At 45.0% G+C, this 14,235-nt stretch overlaps 1 protein-coding gene across 17 annotated transcripts in view; it reads left to right on the forward strand.

Annotated features, from left to right (window-relative positions):
• Nucleotides 1-14,235, forward strand: part of LYPD6B (LY6/PLAUR domain containing 6B) — a 249,435-nt gene that overhangs the window by 101,209 nt on the left and 133,991 nt on the right. For 12 of the 17 annotated variants that reach the window (XM_035702331.2, XM_049097249.1, XM_049097245.1 and 9 more), the window contains one exon: nt 11,551-11,630. The gene's annotated coding sequence lies outside the window, so the exon portion shown is untranslated. Of the gene's footprint in view, nt 1-514; nt 730-11,103; nt 11,247-11,550; nt 11,631-14,235 lie in introns of all 17 variants that reach the window. The other 5 variants (XM_049097242.1, XM_049097241.1, XM_049097243.1 and 2 more) reach the window with 3 other exon arrangements.

Consider the following 14,235-nt stretch of genomic DNA (forward strand, 5'->3'; position numbering starts at 1 on the left):
TCCTTCTGCATTGTGATTACCTCCGGTCAGAACAAAGGGTCTGGTGAGCAGCAAGCTTGGGACTGGGTACGGCAGCGTGGCCGATCACGGCTGTATGTGTGAGCCGACGTGTGTGTGTACGCGGGTGTTTTCTTTTCTTTTTCTTTTCTTTCTTTCTTTCTTTCTTTCTTTCTTTCTTTCTTTCTTTCTTTCTTTCTTCTTTCTTTCTTTCTTTCTTTCTTTCTTCTTTCTTTCTTCTTTTTTTTTAAATTTTCATTTATCCATGATAGTCACACACAGAGAGAGAGAGAGAGGGCAGAGACACAGGCAGAGGGAGAAGCAGGCTCCATGCATCGGGAGCCCGACGTGGAATTCGATCCCGGGTCTCCAGGATCGTGCCCTGGGCCAAAGGCAGGCGCCAAACCGCTGCGCCACCCAGGGATCCCACGCGGGTGTTTTCTAATCAAGTCCGCGATTCTAGTAGTCCTGTGGTTTGAGCTGGGAGTCGTTTTGATCCTTCCTGTTTTTCCTTCAGGATATTTGCAGATGGCTGCAGGAGCAGAGCCCTCGTGACCCATTAGTCTCCGCAGTGTCGGTGCACCAGCAGCAACAGGGGTGACGTCTGTGTGCGAGGCCCCCATCCTCACGTCCCCTGGAGGGCTCTGCGTTTTCCTCTTTGAACTGGACAGCTGCATGTGGGGAGTTGATTTAACACAGCGAATCGTGGATGTTCCTCCTGAAAGCTTTCAGGTGCACCCCAAACTGCTACATCTTCCCAGGAAGGTGACGAGAAAGGAAGAGGGGCTGTTTCAAGGCTCTTACCTTCTTTGTGGGTCATGGACCCCTGTGAATCTGGGAAGACCTCTGAACCGTCTCTTCGAAAAAATGTCCGGGCTCACACTTTCCCACACTATCTTTTTCTTGCTCTTACCTCCAGGCTCCACGTGAGTCTGGAATTGCCAGACCTTTTGATTTTTCAAGACAAGTTAGAAATATAGATTTTTGTGCGATCTTTTTTTTTTTTTCTGTCATTATTTTAAAAAGCCATGCAGCCAAATTAATACCTCTCCAGGCCGTTCTAGATAGTCACGAAATCTTCACCTTACGTAGGGTCTCTGAGTTCCATGTGATTTACTTGTCTGTTTGGTTTGGCTTCACTTTTTCCTGGGAGGCTTTCCTCAAAGGCCTGGTGATCCTGGCTGAAAATTCAGTGGGTGGGGGTTTGCTGTGGGTGATGGATGGGGAGTATACACGGGTATTTCTCTTTCCCAGAGAAGAGGAGTCCGGTCTCCCAAGGGAGGAGGAGGGGGGTGGAGTATGAAGGGACACAGGGAGGGAGAATGTAGGTCTTTCTAAAGTTGGATGCTACTGTCAGAGGAGCAGCTCGTTTAGCGGGTGGACTTGCTAATTCCCCTGCTTTCAGTTTTACACTTCATCCCACTGCCTTGAAGTCCAGAGCGTCCTCTTGTTAAACTTTTCCAAAGCACAGAGCCCTAGTCCTCTGTGGGGTTAGATGCCTGGCCTGCACAGGGATGAGGAGAGGCGCTGGAGGTGCTTTTTAGATAATCTCTGCTTTGAACCTAAGATCCACCCCTGCCTTCCTGTCACCTGGTGCCTTCAGGTGTCGAACCTCTCAGGGATTCCACAGACTGTTGTCTTTCCAGTTTCTTCACCACTGTTTTCTTTCTCACCTTCTGTACACACCTCCTGTTCTGAACCCTACAAGTTATCCCTCAGCTCTTCTTTTTTGGCTTCAAGTTTCAACACAGAGTAGCTTAACGTTGCTGCTCTGGTATTTTTCAAGCCCCGTCACCCGGTGACTTGTCCCGCCACAATCACTGCTGCTCCTTGACGGGTGCTGCTTCCCCAGTCTCGGGTGTCTCTCCGTTCTTCTCTTTATCACACACAGGTCACGGTGGATTCTTGACCCTTGACCTTTCCTGTGGCTTCTTGATCCCAGTGGCCTTTCTCCTTTATCTTGATCCCGGCCACTGCTTTATCTCATCAGCTTGCTCCTCTTATGTGATCTCTCCTAGATTCTATATATATGCATCCCCGAGGGACCCGCCCACGGCTCTCTTTTCTCTCTTCTGAAATGAACATAGCCAGGTCCATGTGCACAGCTGTGACCTGTCACTAGGCCATCCTGGATCTGTGTTGTGATCCCCAGCCCTCCCCCGGGATTTAATCTAGTTCCTATAAATGCCTGTTGCAGATGCTTACGTGAAGATCCTGCAGAAACCTAGATTCACACGTCGAAAACCAAATCCATCTTCTCTCCCACAACCGGCCCTCCTGTCCGTGCTTTCCATGTTTGTTAAGGGTCTTCATTCAAGTTAAAGTCCTTAGGGCCTCAGATTCTAATTGGCTGCAAAGTCATCGCAAGTCTCCAGGGCCTCAGAATCTGTCCCCTGTCTTTTGTTTCCATTTGCATTGCCCGTCTTTAGGACTGCAGCACCCCTGCTTGAAGGATCATTCTTACAGCTCTTCCTGCCTCTGCTTTATCTTGTCTCTACTTGGTCTTCTACACCTGTAATGCCCCAGTCCAGGTCCAGTGACATCAAAATGAACCGAGAGTTTTTAAAGATGGTGTATTTCTGTACACCTCTACTCAGTGATTGTGATTCATTGGCTCTGGGTTGAGACGCTGGAATCTGAATTTTTCAGGATGAGTCCAGTGAGTAAAGCAAATTTAGAGCAATATTTGCTGAATGTATTATTTATGCTTCTAGCACAAAGAGCAATGCTATGTGATTTTTTTTTTTTTTACAGATGTATGCATATATCTCTATGTTTCTTTGTATAAACACGGACTAGAAGGATATCCACTGAAGGGAGTGTTTGTTTCTGGGGAAGGGAACAAGGTGGAGCTCAAGGGTAGGGATGGTTTATTTCTCTTAAAAATCCTAAAGCCACCCTGGCAAAACATCAACATGATTTTATTATGAATGAGGAGGCTTATATTGTTGTTTGTACTTGTCCTTCTGTATTAAGCAATTTTGAAACTCTGCAGATGATCCTGATACGTACCCAGGTGTCGGCTCTGGGGTCCCACCTGAAAGTACAGACGTGACCACATCACGCCTATTTGAAAGCCTTCCATGATTTCCATCTCCCACAGAGTCCATTTCAAATTCCTCACCATAGCATTCGAGATGCTGGCCTAGCTTTTTTTTTTTTTTTTTTTTTTTTAGATTTTATTTATTTATTCATGAAAGACACATAGAGAGAGGCAGAGACACAGGCAGAGGGAGAAGCAGGCTCCACGCAGGGAGCCCTGATGTGGGACTCGATCCTGGGTCTCCAGGATCACGCCCTGGGCCAAAGGCAGGCGCTAAACCGCTGAGCCACCCAGGGATTCCCTGGCCTAGCTTTTTAGCTTGCTTTCCATTACTCACCATTCACTCAGTCAGTAGGCCAGAAAGCTCTACTCTTTCTTATGGAAGCTGGAAAATGCCATTTGCTTTCACTTGGCTCTTTTTGAGATTTTGCTTCTTCTGTACTTAATTCTCTTCCCTGGCTTACTGCTTTTGCTCATCAAAATATTGTGTTTCCTTCAAGATCTCTCCTAAGTTCTGCTTCTTCTAGGAAATGCTCACCCTTTTCAAAACTTCCATTTCTCGATTTCCCCTAGAATTTCACCTATACTTCTATGATACTTACAGTATTGTATTAGTCATTGTTACTCACTTTTGTGCTTATCACATCCTCCCCTGTCCCCAAACATAAGTGCTTGAAGGTAGAGACTGTATTATTTATTTACTCAATATACCTTTTATTGATCAGATATTCCTGAGTGCATGTTGTATGCAAGACTCTGCGCTAGATTATGGGGAAGATGTACGTGAGTAGAACAGAGTTCCATTCAGACTCGGTCATGAGGTTTGTGACAAGTGTTCAAGTCACTAAGGGGTGGAGAGCACGAGAATGCCTTATCTGTCTGGCAGGCTTCTAAGTTTTAAAAGAAAGAGGAATCCAGTGTGGTTGATGAAACTTGTCAAAGACTAATGGATGAGTTGTTTTTTGAGTTGGGCTGTTCTGTGTAAGACATTGACAAGGGGATCATAGGTCAAGATAGAAGCTTGTTGAATTAATGAATACTTCTAGGCAGAGGGACTTGAAAGTCTTGGAGGCCTTTGAGAATCTACTTAAGAACCCTCAACAATTTGACCAGACCTTGGACCAAGTGCAAGGGAGCAGTGGAAAATAAGACTGGGCGAGGGTTTGGGGCTGATTCTAGTGGATCTGGATGCTAGGCTTTATGGAGATTGGGCTTCATTTGAAAGCCTGGGGACAAGGTTGTGGCATGATAGGGCTCTATTTAAAGCAGCAGCATGTGGCATGGTCAGGGAAGGAAGCTGGCAGGCTGGGAAGGAGACTGGGGATTCAAGCTGGGGCCAAGGTAGTCAAGCAGCAGGCATGGGAAAGAGGAGACAGGCATTAAGCACTTTTGTAGGATAGAACTGATTGAATTGGACTTCTTCACTGCAAGTTACAGAGCTGATGGGAACCCAGGAGCAAGTGGGTGAAGGCCCTTGAACATGACTCAAAGAGTTCATCCTGGGTCCTGAGTAGGAAACGAGCCTGTTAATATGAAGAAGAGCACTGGGAAGAAGATGGGGTTTTCTGGTACAGATGATGTGTTCTGACTTTGGATATTTAGTGAGTTTAATAATATCCCCCTCCCAAACTAGATATATCTAAGTCCTAACCCCCAGTGCCTGTGAATGTGCCCTTACTTGGAAATAGGATCTTTGCAGATGTAATGAAGGATCTTAGGATGAGCTCATGCTGTATTTCAGGGTGGGCCCCAGAGCCAAGTGTCCTTAGAAGAGAGAGGGAGATTTGACCAAAAACCCAGGGAAAGGGCATGAGCAGACCGAGCAGTTATGTAGCTCCACACCGAGGAGTGTCAGCAGCCACTAGAATGTGGAGGAGGACACAGGCTCTCTCTGAGCTTCCAGAAGACACCGACCCTGCTGACACCTTGATTTTGGATTTCTGACCTTCTGAACTATCAGAGAATAAACATCTGTTGCTAGTCACTAAATTTGTGGTAGTGTTATGGCAGCCCTGGGAAACATACAGAGATGCTCAGATTTTAAAACAGGACAAGAATGGACCAACCTTGAACCCCTCTCTGTAACTTTGTTGTTTTGTATGATCCACTGAATCCACTGTGGATATTCATTGTGAAGATCCTGCTGCTGTTGTGAGTTTGGTGAGGGGGGTAAGGGTCAGGGAGAGGAGCGAGGCGTGTTTTTGATTACATGAGGCAGGGAGAGAGTGGATTTGCTACCTTACAGGGAAAACTATTTCAAAAGCAAGAAGCAATCAGTAATTGAGCCTTTACCAAGTTTCCATTTTGTGTCCAACGCTATGCTGGGCTCTGAAAAGAATATGAGTAAGATTCAGCTCAATAATTGAAATAGAGCCATTAGCAAGGTGAATGTGTAATCAATTGTTAAGAGAGGTATAAGGAAGATTGAACTGGATGAGGAATCTTTATTTATTTTTTATTAATTGGATACTTAAATTTAAAAAATCCATCACTGAGTTTGAGATTCTGTGACAAAGTCACTCAACAGGATGTGTCCTTTGATTCCATTAAGGTCAAGTTACCCCTTGGTTGAAGGCATGGTGCCTGCTGATTTAACATGCAGAGCCTTGGAGTTTGTAGGCTGAAAAAAATCATCCTTTCTTTTTTCATTTCCTTGCTAGCAAAGTGCTGTGCAGCCCACAGAATCAGCAGGGGGTGGAAGCACAATCACCCTCCGGGAACGGGAACTGAATAAATTCAAGTACTGTCTTATCTAAATGGTTTGACAAGTTCCCATTCGCCTGGCTAATTGCATCAGTCTGCTCTCCTTTTTCTTCCACGGGGCTGGGATTAGGCAGATGTGAGTGTTAGCCTGAGTGTTGGTGGCCCCCGCTGCTGGAATGCACCCTGGATGGGATCCCCCACCCCATCACTGTAGTCTGGGGAGGACCCACGAGCCTTGTCCGCTGACCCCAGGGATGCTGGGTGGGGGGGCATTACTTCTACTAGGAGATCTCACATTTGTCTCTGGACATTCCAGACAAAGTCATGTCAAGCTTGTGTTGGATTGGGGAGGTGGCCAGAGCAAGACCGAAGAGCTTGAGAAGGCTAATGGGGCTGGGACCTGAGGACAGGCGAGGTGATCCCTTTTGGTTCCTCTGTCACTGGTGACTTATCACCATCAACCTAGTCCATCTGGTATGACTGCCCCCACCCCCCGCCCCACCCCAGTGCAGTATAGTCCGTTTCAAGCCATAGCACCTGGAGCCAGACCCAATGCCTACCTATGCCATAGGCCAAACATTATCTACGGAGAGTAGGAATTAAACTATGGTGTTCATGGCTCCCAGCACTAACCAAAACATCAGGCAGCTCTCCTGTATGGATTTCTCCAGTGAAGGAGAAAGTAATTACATGTGAATCAAGTCTTGAAGCAACTGGGAGTCCTCTTATCCTTCATAATCTCTTGCTCTGGGCTTGTTTCTGTAATGTGCAAGGCTCTTTGGCCCCCAACCTGTCCTTTTCTTTTCAAGAAGAGAGGGGATTAAAGTTGGTTAAGGCATCTGAACCAGCCTTGGGTATTGAGGCAAGAGAAATGAAGACTCCGTGTCTGGGAACAGTATCCCCAAGATTGTTTGTAGGGTGACTTCTGGTTGGCAGAGAGCATTTGGGAAGGGGGCAGAGAAAGCTCTTTGAGTCTTGGAGGTCCAAAGTCTTGGGACAGGCCCTGGGGCCCTGTTTTAGAGTAGGGGCCTTCAGGGTGTCTGGGAGGTGTTCCTACTTGTCACTTTCTTTGGGTTTATCGATTATCCTGGTTGGGGATAAGGAAATGAATGACAGGGGAGCCCCTTGAGAGGTAGGAGACAGGGGGTCCTTGCCTGTATAGTCTCCTCCCTGGAAGTGTAGGCATTCAAGGGAGGAAAAAGGGAAGGGGTGCCATGGCAAGTATCACAGCAGCAGAAATCTCTCATTTCACTGTTCTGGAGCCTGGAAGTCTGAGGTCAAGGTGTGGACAGGTTTGGTTTCTTCTGAGGTCTCTCTCCTTGACTTGCAGATGGTCGTCTTCTCCCTGTGTCCTCACCTGGTCCTCCCACTGTACACGTCTGTGTCCTAATTACCTCTTCTAAGGACGGCACTCATATCGGGTTAGCGCCCACCCTAAAAACAAAAACAAAACAAACCTCATTTTAATTTAATCACCCCATTCAAAGGCCTCGTCTCTAAACATAGTCACATTCTGAGGTTCTTGAGGTGTTAGAACTTCAACATATGAATTGGGGTCGGGGAGGGAAGAGGATACAATCTATTCAGCCCAGAATAGAAAGGAATTGGCGTTCTCTACCAGGTTCAAGCTTAATTTTATAACTTCTGATGAACACTGATAACTTTATCAGGGTTCTTTATTTTACTGAAGATTGATTGATTGATTTGAAGGGGTGTGGAGGGGCATAAGGAGAGGGAGAGAGAAACCCAAGCAGACTCTGCTGAGCGCAAAGGACTGACGCGGAGCTTGATTTCAGGACCCTGAGATCACGACCTGAGCTGAAACCAAGAAAACTGCAGTGACTGCACCACCCAGGCGCCCCACTTTATCAGGGTTCTTATCTTTACAAATGGATCCATGCCATGGGAAGACATTTCTGAATGTGTGTGTCTGTGTGTGTGTATGTGCACATGCGCATGAGAAAGATTTGAATGAATTTAACACAAGTTGGAGGATCAGAGTGATAATCACAGTTGAAGCTTTCATATTCCAGCTATGCCCCTCATCCACCCCCAAAATGCCTATTCCCGATGCCCTGAGAAGAGGGGGAGAGTCATGACTCGGGAAAGAGAACTGAGTGTCTCCTCATTCTGAGGTTTCCTGATTAGGCTAATTTGAGATCCTTTGTGTTCATCCTACTTCCAGCCTGTTTGGGGCCAGCTCCTACAACCCATGGAAATGTCTCCTGTCTCAGAGGAACGGACTGTTTACCTATATACTAATAGGAACAATCTTAACCATGTTCATTTTGTTTTTATCTACAAAAAAACTCTTGCTTTTGAAGTCAGTATTAAAAAGCATACAGGAGGAACTCCAGGGTAAATTCTCTATATTTTTCTAAAACCATTTCTGTTGGTTGAATGACATATTCCCAGTTAACTGAACGCAAAAGTGGTGATGAAGTTCAGCTCAGCCAATTGTTAACAACCCGGGATGACAGCAAATCCTCCCAGCTGAGAAGTTTATGCTGAACAAAGTGGCCCAAATCCTCTATGGCTCTCGATTTTTTGCTTGGAATTCCCTTGTCAGTGTGCAGAAGTGGTGGTTTTTCATCAACTTCCTGCAGGACATCTTTTGATGACTCACACTGGGCCACTTTTGCGAACTCAGGTGTGTGGTGGCATCCCCACCTCGTGCCATCTGCCCTTTTATACGCTCTAAGGTGAACACCGGAGTGGAGTGCAGGTTCTCGCTTTCTCTTTCAACTATTAAACTGTGTTGCTGGGAAGGCGCTGTGTGCTTCTTAGGACCCGTGTGCCCACACAGAAGACTTATTCCCTTGTCTATGTGTCTAGAAATAAAAAGCTGATGGACGGCAAGCTAGTTAGGGGAGAGATGTGCTTTTCCAGCTGATTCTGACCGAGTACCTTATCTGTAGGGATAGAAAGCAGCCTCACAGTACTGCAGCTCCTCTGGCTTCTTGACATCAGCTGTTTAGATAGAAGCTCATTATCGCCGGGTTGGAGGTCAAGAATGACACTTGGTAAGCTGTAGGCACCGTGATATGGAGCCTTACGGAGTACACCGGCCCCAGAGCCGGGATGTTCTAACCCCACTTCAGCTTGAAACATGAAGAACATTAATTAAGATCGTGGGGGGAGATTTCCCTAACCCTTAGGGAAGAACAAGCCAGACTTTTGTTTGCTTGCTGCTGCTACTGATTCTGAAACGGGGATTTATACAATTAATTGGCTGCTTGTGGAGTCGCGCTTCTGACTCTTACATACTGTCCTTAGAATAAAGTCAACGTCTAAAAAAATCAGACTCGACACATGGCAAACATTCAGTAGCTGTTGAGTTAATTACACAATAAGTCGTGCCAGGACAAACCCAGGGTGGTATAGACTAGCACCGGAATATTATTCGGCCATAAAGAGAAATGGAGTTCTGGGACATGGTACAACATGCACGACCTTGAAAACGTTATGATAAGTTAGATGCAGGCCCAGATGAGCAAATATTACACAATTCCACTTCTGTGAGGTACCTCGAATAGGCAAACTCATAGAGACAGGAAGTAGAATAGTGGTTATCAGAGGCTGTGGCGTTGGCCACGGTGGGGACTCGTTTAATGGTACTGAGATTGTGTTAGAGATGATGAGAAACTTCTGGAAATGGGTGGTGGTGGTGATGGTTGCATGACATTGTGAATATACTTAATGTCACTGAGCTGCACACTTCAAAAATAGTTAAAATAGTAAATTTTATGTCTATTTCACCATAATAAAAATAGTTTTTAAATTGATTCCAGGGATCCCTGGGTGGCTCAGCGGTTTAGCGCTGGCCTTCAGCTCAGGGCTTGATCCTGGAGACCTGGGATCGAATCCCGCATGGAGCCTGCTTCTCCCTCTGCCTGTGTCTCTGCCTCTCTCTCTCTCTCATGAATAAATAAATAAAATCTTAAAATAAATAATAAATAAATAAATTGATTCCGATGCAGGAAGGGCATGTAGGACTTCTTCATATGCAAATATATGAAAATTAAATCTTACCGTTCTTAGACATGTATTATGTGAACTTTTTTAATTTAATTTTATTTTTTTTATGTATTACGTGAACTTATAAGCCTGTTTGAGGGCAGTTTTTCTGTGGATCGGCCCCCAATCAGCAGTATAAAATACCTTTTCTCCAGGCATTGCCAGGGACTACAGCCTTAGACAGTGTAGCCCACTTCCCACCTAGCTTTTCATTGGGAGAAATAATATATATTGGGCTTCTTTTGGGCCTTGGTAAATCACTCTATTGAATTGTGCTTTCGTATCATATGTCTCCTTGAGGGATGCGGTAAGAATCATGATAGGAGACTCCCTACTTAAAAAAAAAAAAAAAAAAAGAGACTCCCTACTATATATACTTAGAGGCACTTCTAATTAATTACTTTCCCTCCCTCCCTTCAGTGTGAATGATAAAAAACACTTTGGGAATTTACCCCAGGAAGGAATGGCTAATACCTTGGGAGAAATTTCTTAATAACAAGAAAAAGGCTAACACTCATGAAGCGTGTACATTGTACTTTATCTTAGAGTCAGTGTGATTGTGTCTCTTCATTGCTTTGGCCACTAAGATGCTCAGAACCTAATTTATGAGTCATTTCGGGCTATAGCTTAATACCTTACAAAATACAGTTCTGTGGATTAACTTTTCCTCGTGCTCTAGCCTCTATTCTGTGTTGTCTTCTTCACATTGTATACTCACCTTGTAAGTTGATGCGTTCTTTCTTGGCATTAGGTGGTGAATTAAGGTTCTCCAGAGAATCCTGACCAATAGGGAGTGTGTGTGTGTGTCTAGTGATTTTGATCGATAGATAAAAATTGATTTTAAAGAATTGCCACCCCCCCAAAAAAAAATTAAAAATAAAGAATTGCCACCCATGATATGGAAGCAGGCAAGTCTAGGATTTACAGGGCTGGCTGGAGATCCAGGAAGAGTTGATGTCACAGCTGTGAGTCCAAAGGCTGCACTGAGGCAGAAATCCCTCTTCCTAAGGGAACCTCACCTTTTCTCTTGAGGCCTCAACTGGTCGGATGAGGCCCATGCCTGCATGCTTCGAGGGGTAATCTGCTCCACTCAAAATCTCCTGATTTAAATGTTAATCACATCTAAAAATGCCTCTACAACAACATCTAGACTTGTGTTTGACCAAAGAACTGGGGGCCATAGCCCAGTCAGTTGATTAAGCCCAAAGTTAACCATCACAGTTTAGGGCTATAAATACACAATAGAATTTCCTTAAAATGGGCCATAATTGCGGTCTTCTACATTTGCTTGCTTTGAATGCGTGTAGAAGATGATTACATTTCCCTCCCGCCGCCTCATCTAGGTTCAAATTCCATGTTGTCATCCTTTCATCAGCTGGTAGGGCTGTCTTCCAGAGCGGGCTTATTTCCACGGCATAGAGTCTTCATTGTGCGCGGACGCGTTCAGTGTGTGAATGCTCTGACCCGCCAACACACCCTGGTACAGGTAAGTGTTATACGGAGGTCCGCCAGCACCTTGCAGGGGGTGTGATGAGGTCCCTGATTTCACCAGTGATTATCATTCCCAATTAGATGGGCCCCAGGTGTGTGTTCATAAACGGGTAGCTCACTCTCTGCAGCTTTAACAGCCCCACCTAACTTGATTCCAGGGATTTTATATTGCTGCTGTTGTAGGCTGAAAGGTCTCCAAACATCCAGAGGCCTGCTGTTTGCTAGAGAACATTCCAGTTGTTGAAGAATGTAACTCATCCCCTGCAGCCGTTCTTACTTTATCTTTTTACCTTTGGTAGGCTGGCTACTTTGCTTGGGCGCAGACCTCGTCACGGTCAGTTGGAGAGAGGAGCCTGACAGCCGCGCTCTCTCTCATGAGGTAAGAACGGGAGCGATTAGGGACAATCTTTGGCTTTTCGTTTGGGAGCTGCAGGTCAGGCGATGGGGGATCCAGGCGGACTCTGGAACATCTTGGGACTGTCTTTTGCCAGTTTCCTGAGTCATTTGCCAGGTGTCCTAGCCCATCCTGAACTCTGTGCTGCTCCCTGTAGTCCTGGGATTTGGTAGGCAGATTTTGGCTCAAGTCATATTTCTGGTGAACCCAAAGAGGGGGTGCCCATGTCCAGGGAATGGTTAGTAGATGAAAGACTCCTCTGTTTCCCACATAATGCATGACTTTAGTCAGTTACAAGAGAATGTTCCAGAGTTACTATCCCAGCAATGGGGGCAGGAATTAGTGGAGGATAGGAAATGATGCTCAGAAGTGTCTAGATCAAATGAAAACCATTGCTAACTCTTACTTAGGAAGTGCATTCACTAATTATCGAGCATTTGTAATTATAGGACATTTAAATGTTAAGGATTAGAACATTTTTCCTGATCCAAAATAAGATGAAAGTGTTACCCCCACAGAGAAGAGGCGGCAGCATCTATTTGGGCATGTTTAAAGTTGTATGTTTTACCCATGACCGCTTTTTACTTCATTCACTTGCCTTTTCGGTTTTAGGTGTGACGTTTAATACGCAAGTTGACCAGGTTCGGTTGTTGGACCCGTCTCTATTTTCTCAGTGAAAAAACTGAATCTGTGATCTGATTTTCTCTGGGCAGGCTGTCAAGGCCAGGGAATGTCTTCTTGAGGCTCCAGGGACCTGAGACTGGTCTGCTGAGGAGCCTTCCTCCTGGTGGGGGCTATCAGCAACCAGCTCAGAGCCCCCCCCACCCCACCCCACAAACAGACCTCCCACCTTGAGTCTAGGGGCTGAGGGAGGCGGCCTCCACAGGAAGTTGTCTGAGATCGTGAGCTGATTTGGAGCCAAAAATCTTCTTGTTTCTTGTCTAAAGAGCGGATAGAATTATTAGCACCCATATTTGTAGGAGATAATTACAAGTTTCAAGCACAAAACAGAATTCTGTAGAGTATCTACTCAGGTGGTTTACTGCTTGCCCTTTTTTAAAAGGATGACATTGTATTCTCTTAATTAGGCCCAAGAAAACAAGTAGGAATCTGTATGTTATCACTATTTCCCTCCGGGCATATTGGGTGGTGTGCAAGCTGTTACTTCATCTGAAAAGTCTACTAGATATTAATAAACCCGGAGAGTGTGGAGATTAGAGAAGGGATGGTCCAGTAATGAGACGCATGGAGAGCACTGGGCCGTCTTCCAAAGCAAGGAAACTTCATGCCTTTTTAGTTACGGTGTTAAACACAGTGTTAGGAACATCATGATGCTGATAATCATAATAATAATGATAACAATGGCAATAAAAAATAATAACTGTGATATTAGCCATCTCTATCACTGTCATCATGACAGCTGTCATCTGCCAGGCGCTAGACTAAACGTTCTGTTTGCATTATTTCCAACCTGCGTGGCCTTCCTGTGAAAAAGGTCCTATTAATATCTGCCTTTTAGGGTTGAGGAAACTGAGGCTGAAGGATTGACTTACTTGTTTGAGAAGGAGAGTATACATATTTGCGCGCACTTGTGCAAAAGGGGGGCAGAGGAAAAGAACTCAAGCAGGCTCCCCAGTGAGTGTGGAGCCCGATCTCAGGACCCTGAGTTCAGGACCTGAACCAAAATCAAGAGTCTGACGCTTAACTGACTAAGCCGCCTAGGCACTCCACGGAGACTGAAGTTCAAAGAAAATCGGTAAGTTGCCCAAAGTTGGATAGCCAAGCCCAAAGGAGCAGATCAGGAATATGACTGAGCAGCCAGAGGAGGAGCCAAGCACGTTGAGGCTTTGACCCACATGCAGCTATTCAGGGCTGGCCCCCCCCACTTGACTGTCCCCCTTGCCCCTGCACACATGCCCTTTGCCCTCTGGCCACCATTGACATTGTGTCTCTTCTGCATCGAGGTAGCCAGAACAGTAAACAATATATAAATAGTTCAAGAATGTTAAAGAATATTTGGCCTATAGGGAACAGCAAAAGGAATGAAGAAAAAAACTCACCCAGTTTTTTTTTATTTTTTAAAGCCATCTTTATAGTCATGACCATGTTGGTGTGTTTTGCTACTATTTTTGACCTTTGTGTAGTTTGTTCACATAGTTTCTACATATTTAAGTTATGAAATTTAAATCTAACAAGTATTTTCTTGTGCCTCTGTCTTATAAGCCTATAATGGCCGCTTGAGCACTCATTAGAGGGCTCTTAAGTTTATTCCACAAGAAGTTGTATCCTTGAGTTGCTCCCATGTGACAAGTGCAATTTCTTTCTTTCTTTCTTTCTTCTTTCTTTCTTTCTTTCTTTCTTTCTTTCTTTCTTTCTTTCTTTCTTTCTTTCTTTCTTTCTCTTTCTTTCTTTCTCTTTCTTTCTTTCTTTCTTTCTTTCTTTCTTTCTTTCTTTCTTTCTTTCTTTCTTTCTTTCTTTCTTTCTTTCTTTCTTTCTTAAGGTTTATTTATTTCAGAGTGAGTGAGAGAGAACATGTATGAGGGTCAGGGGGGACAGAGTGAGAGTGAGAATCTCCAGCACACTTCCCCCG

The sequence above is a fragment of the Canis lupus genome, chromosome 19, assembly GCF_003254725.2.
Source record: "Canis lupus dingo isolate Sandy chromosome 19, ASM325472v2, whole genome shotgun sequence".
Taxonomy (NCBI): Eukaryota; Metazoa; Chordata; class Mammalia; order Carnivora; family Canidae; genus Canis; species Canis lupus.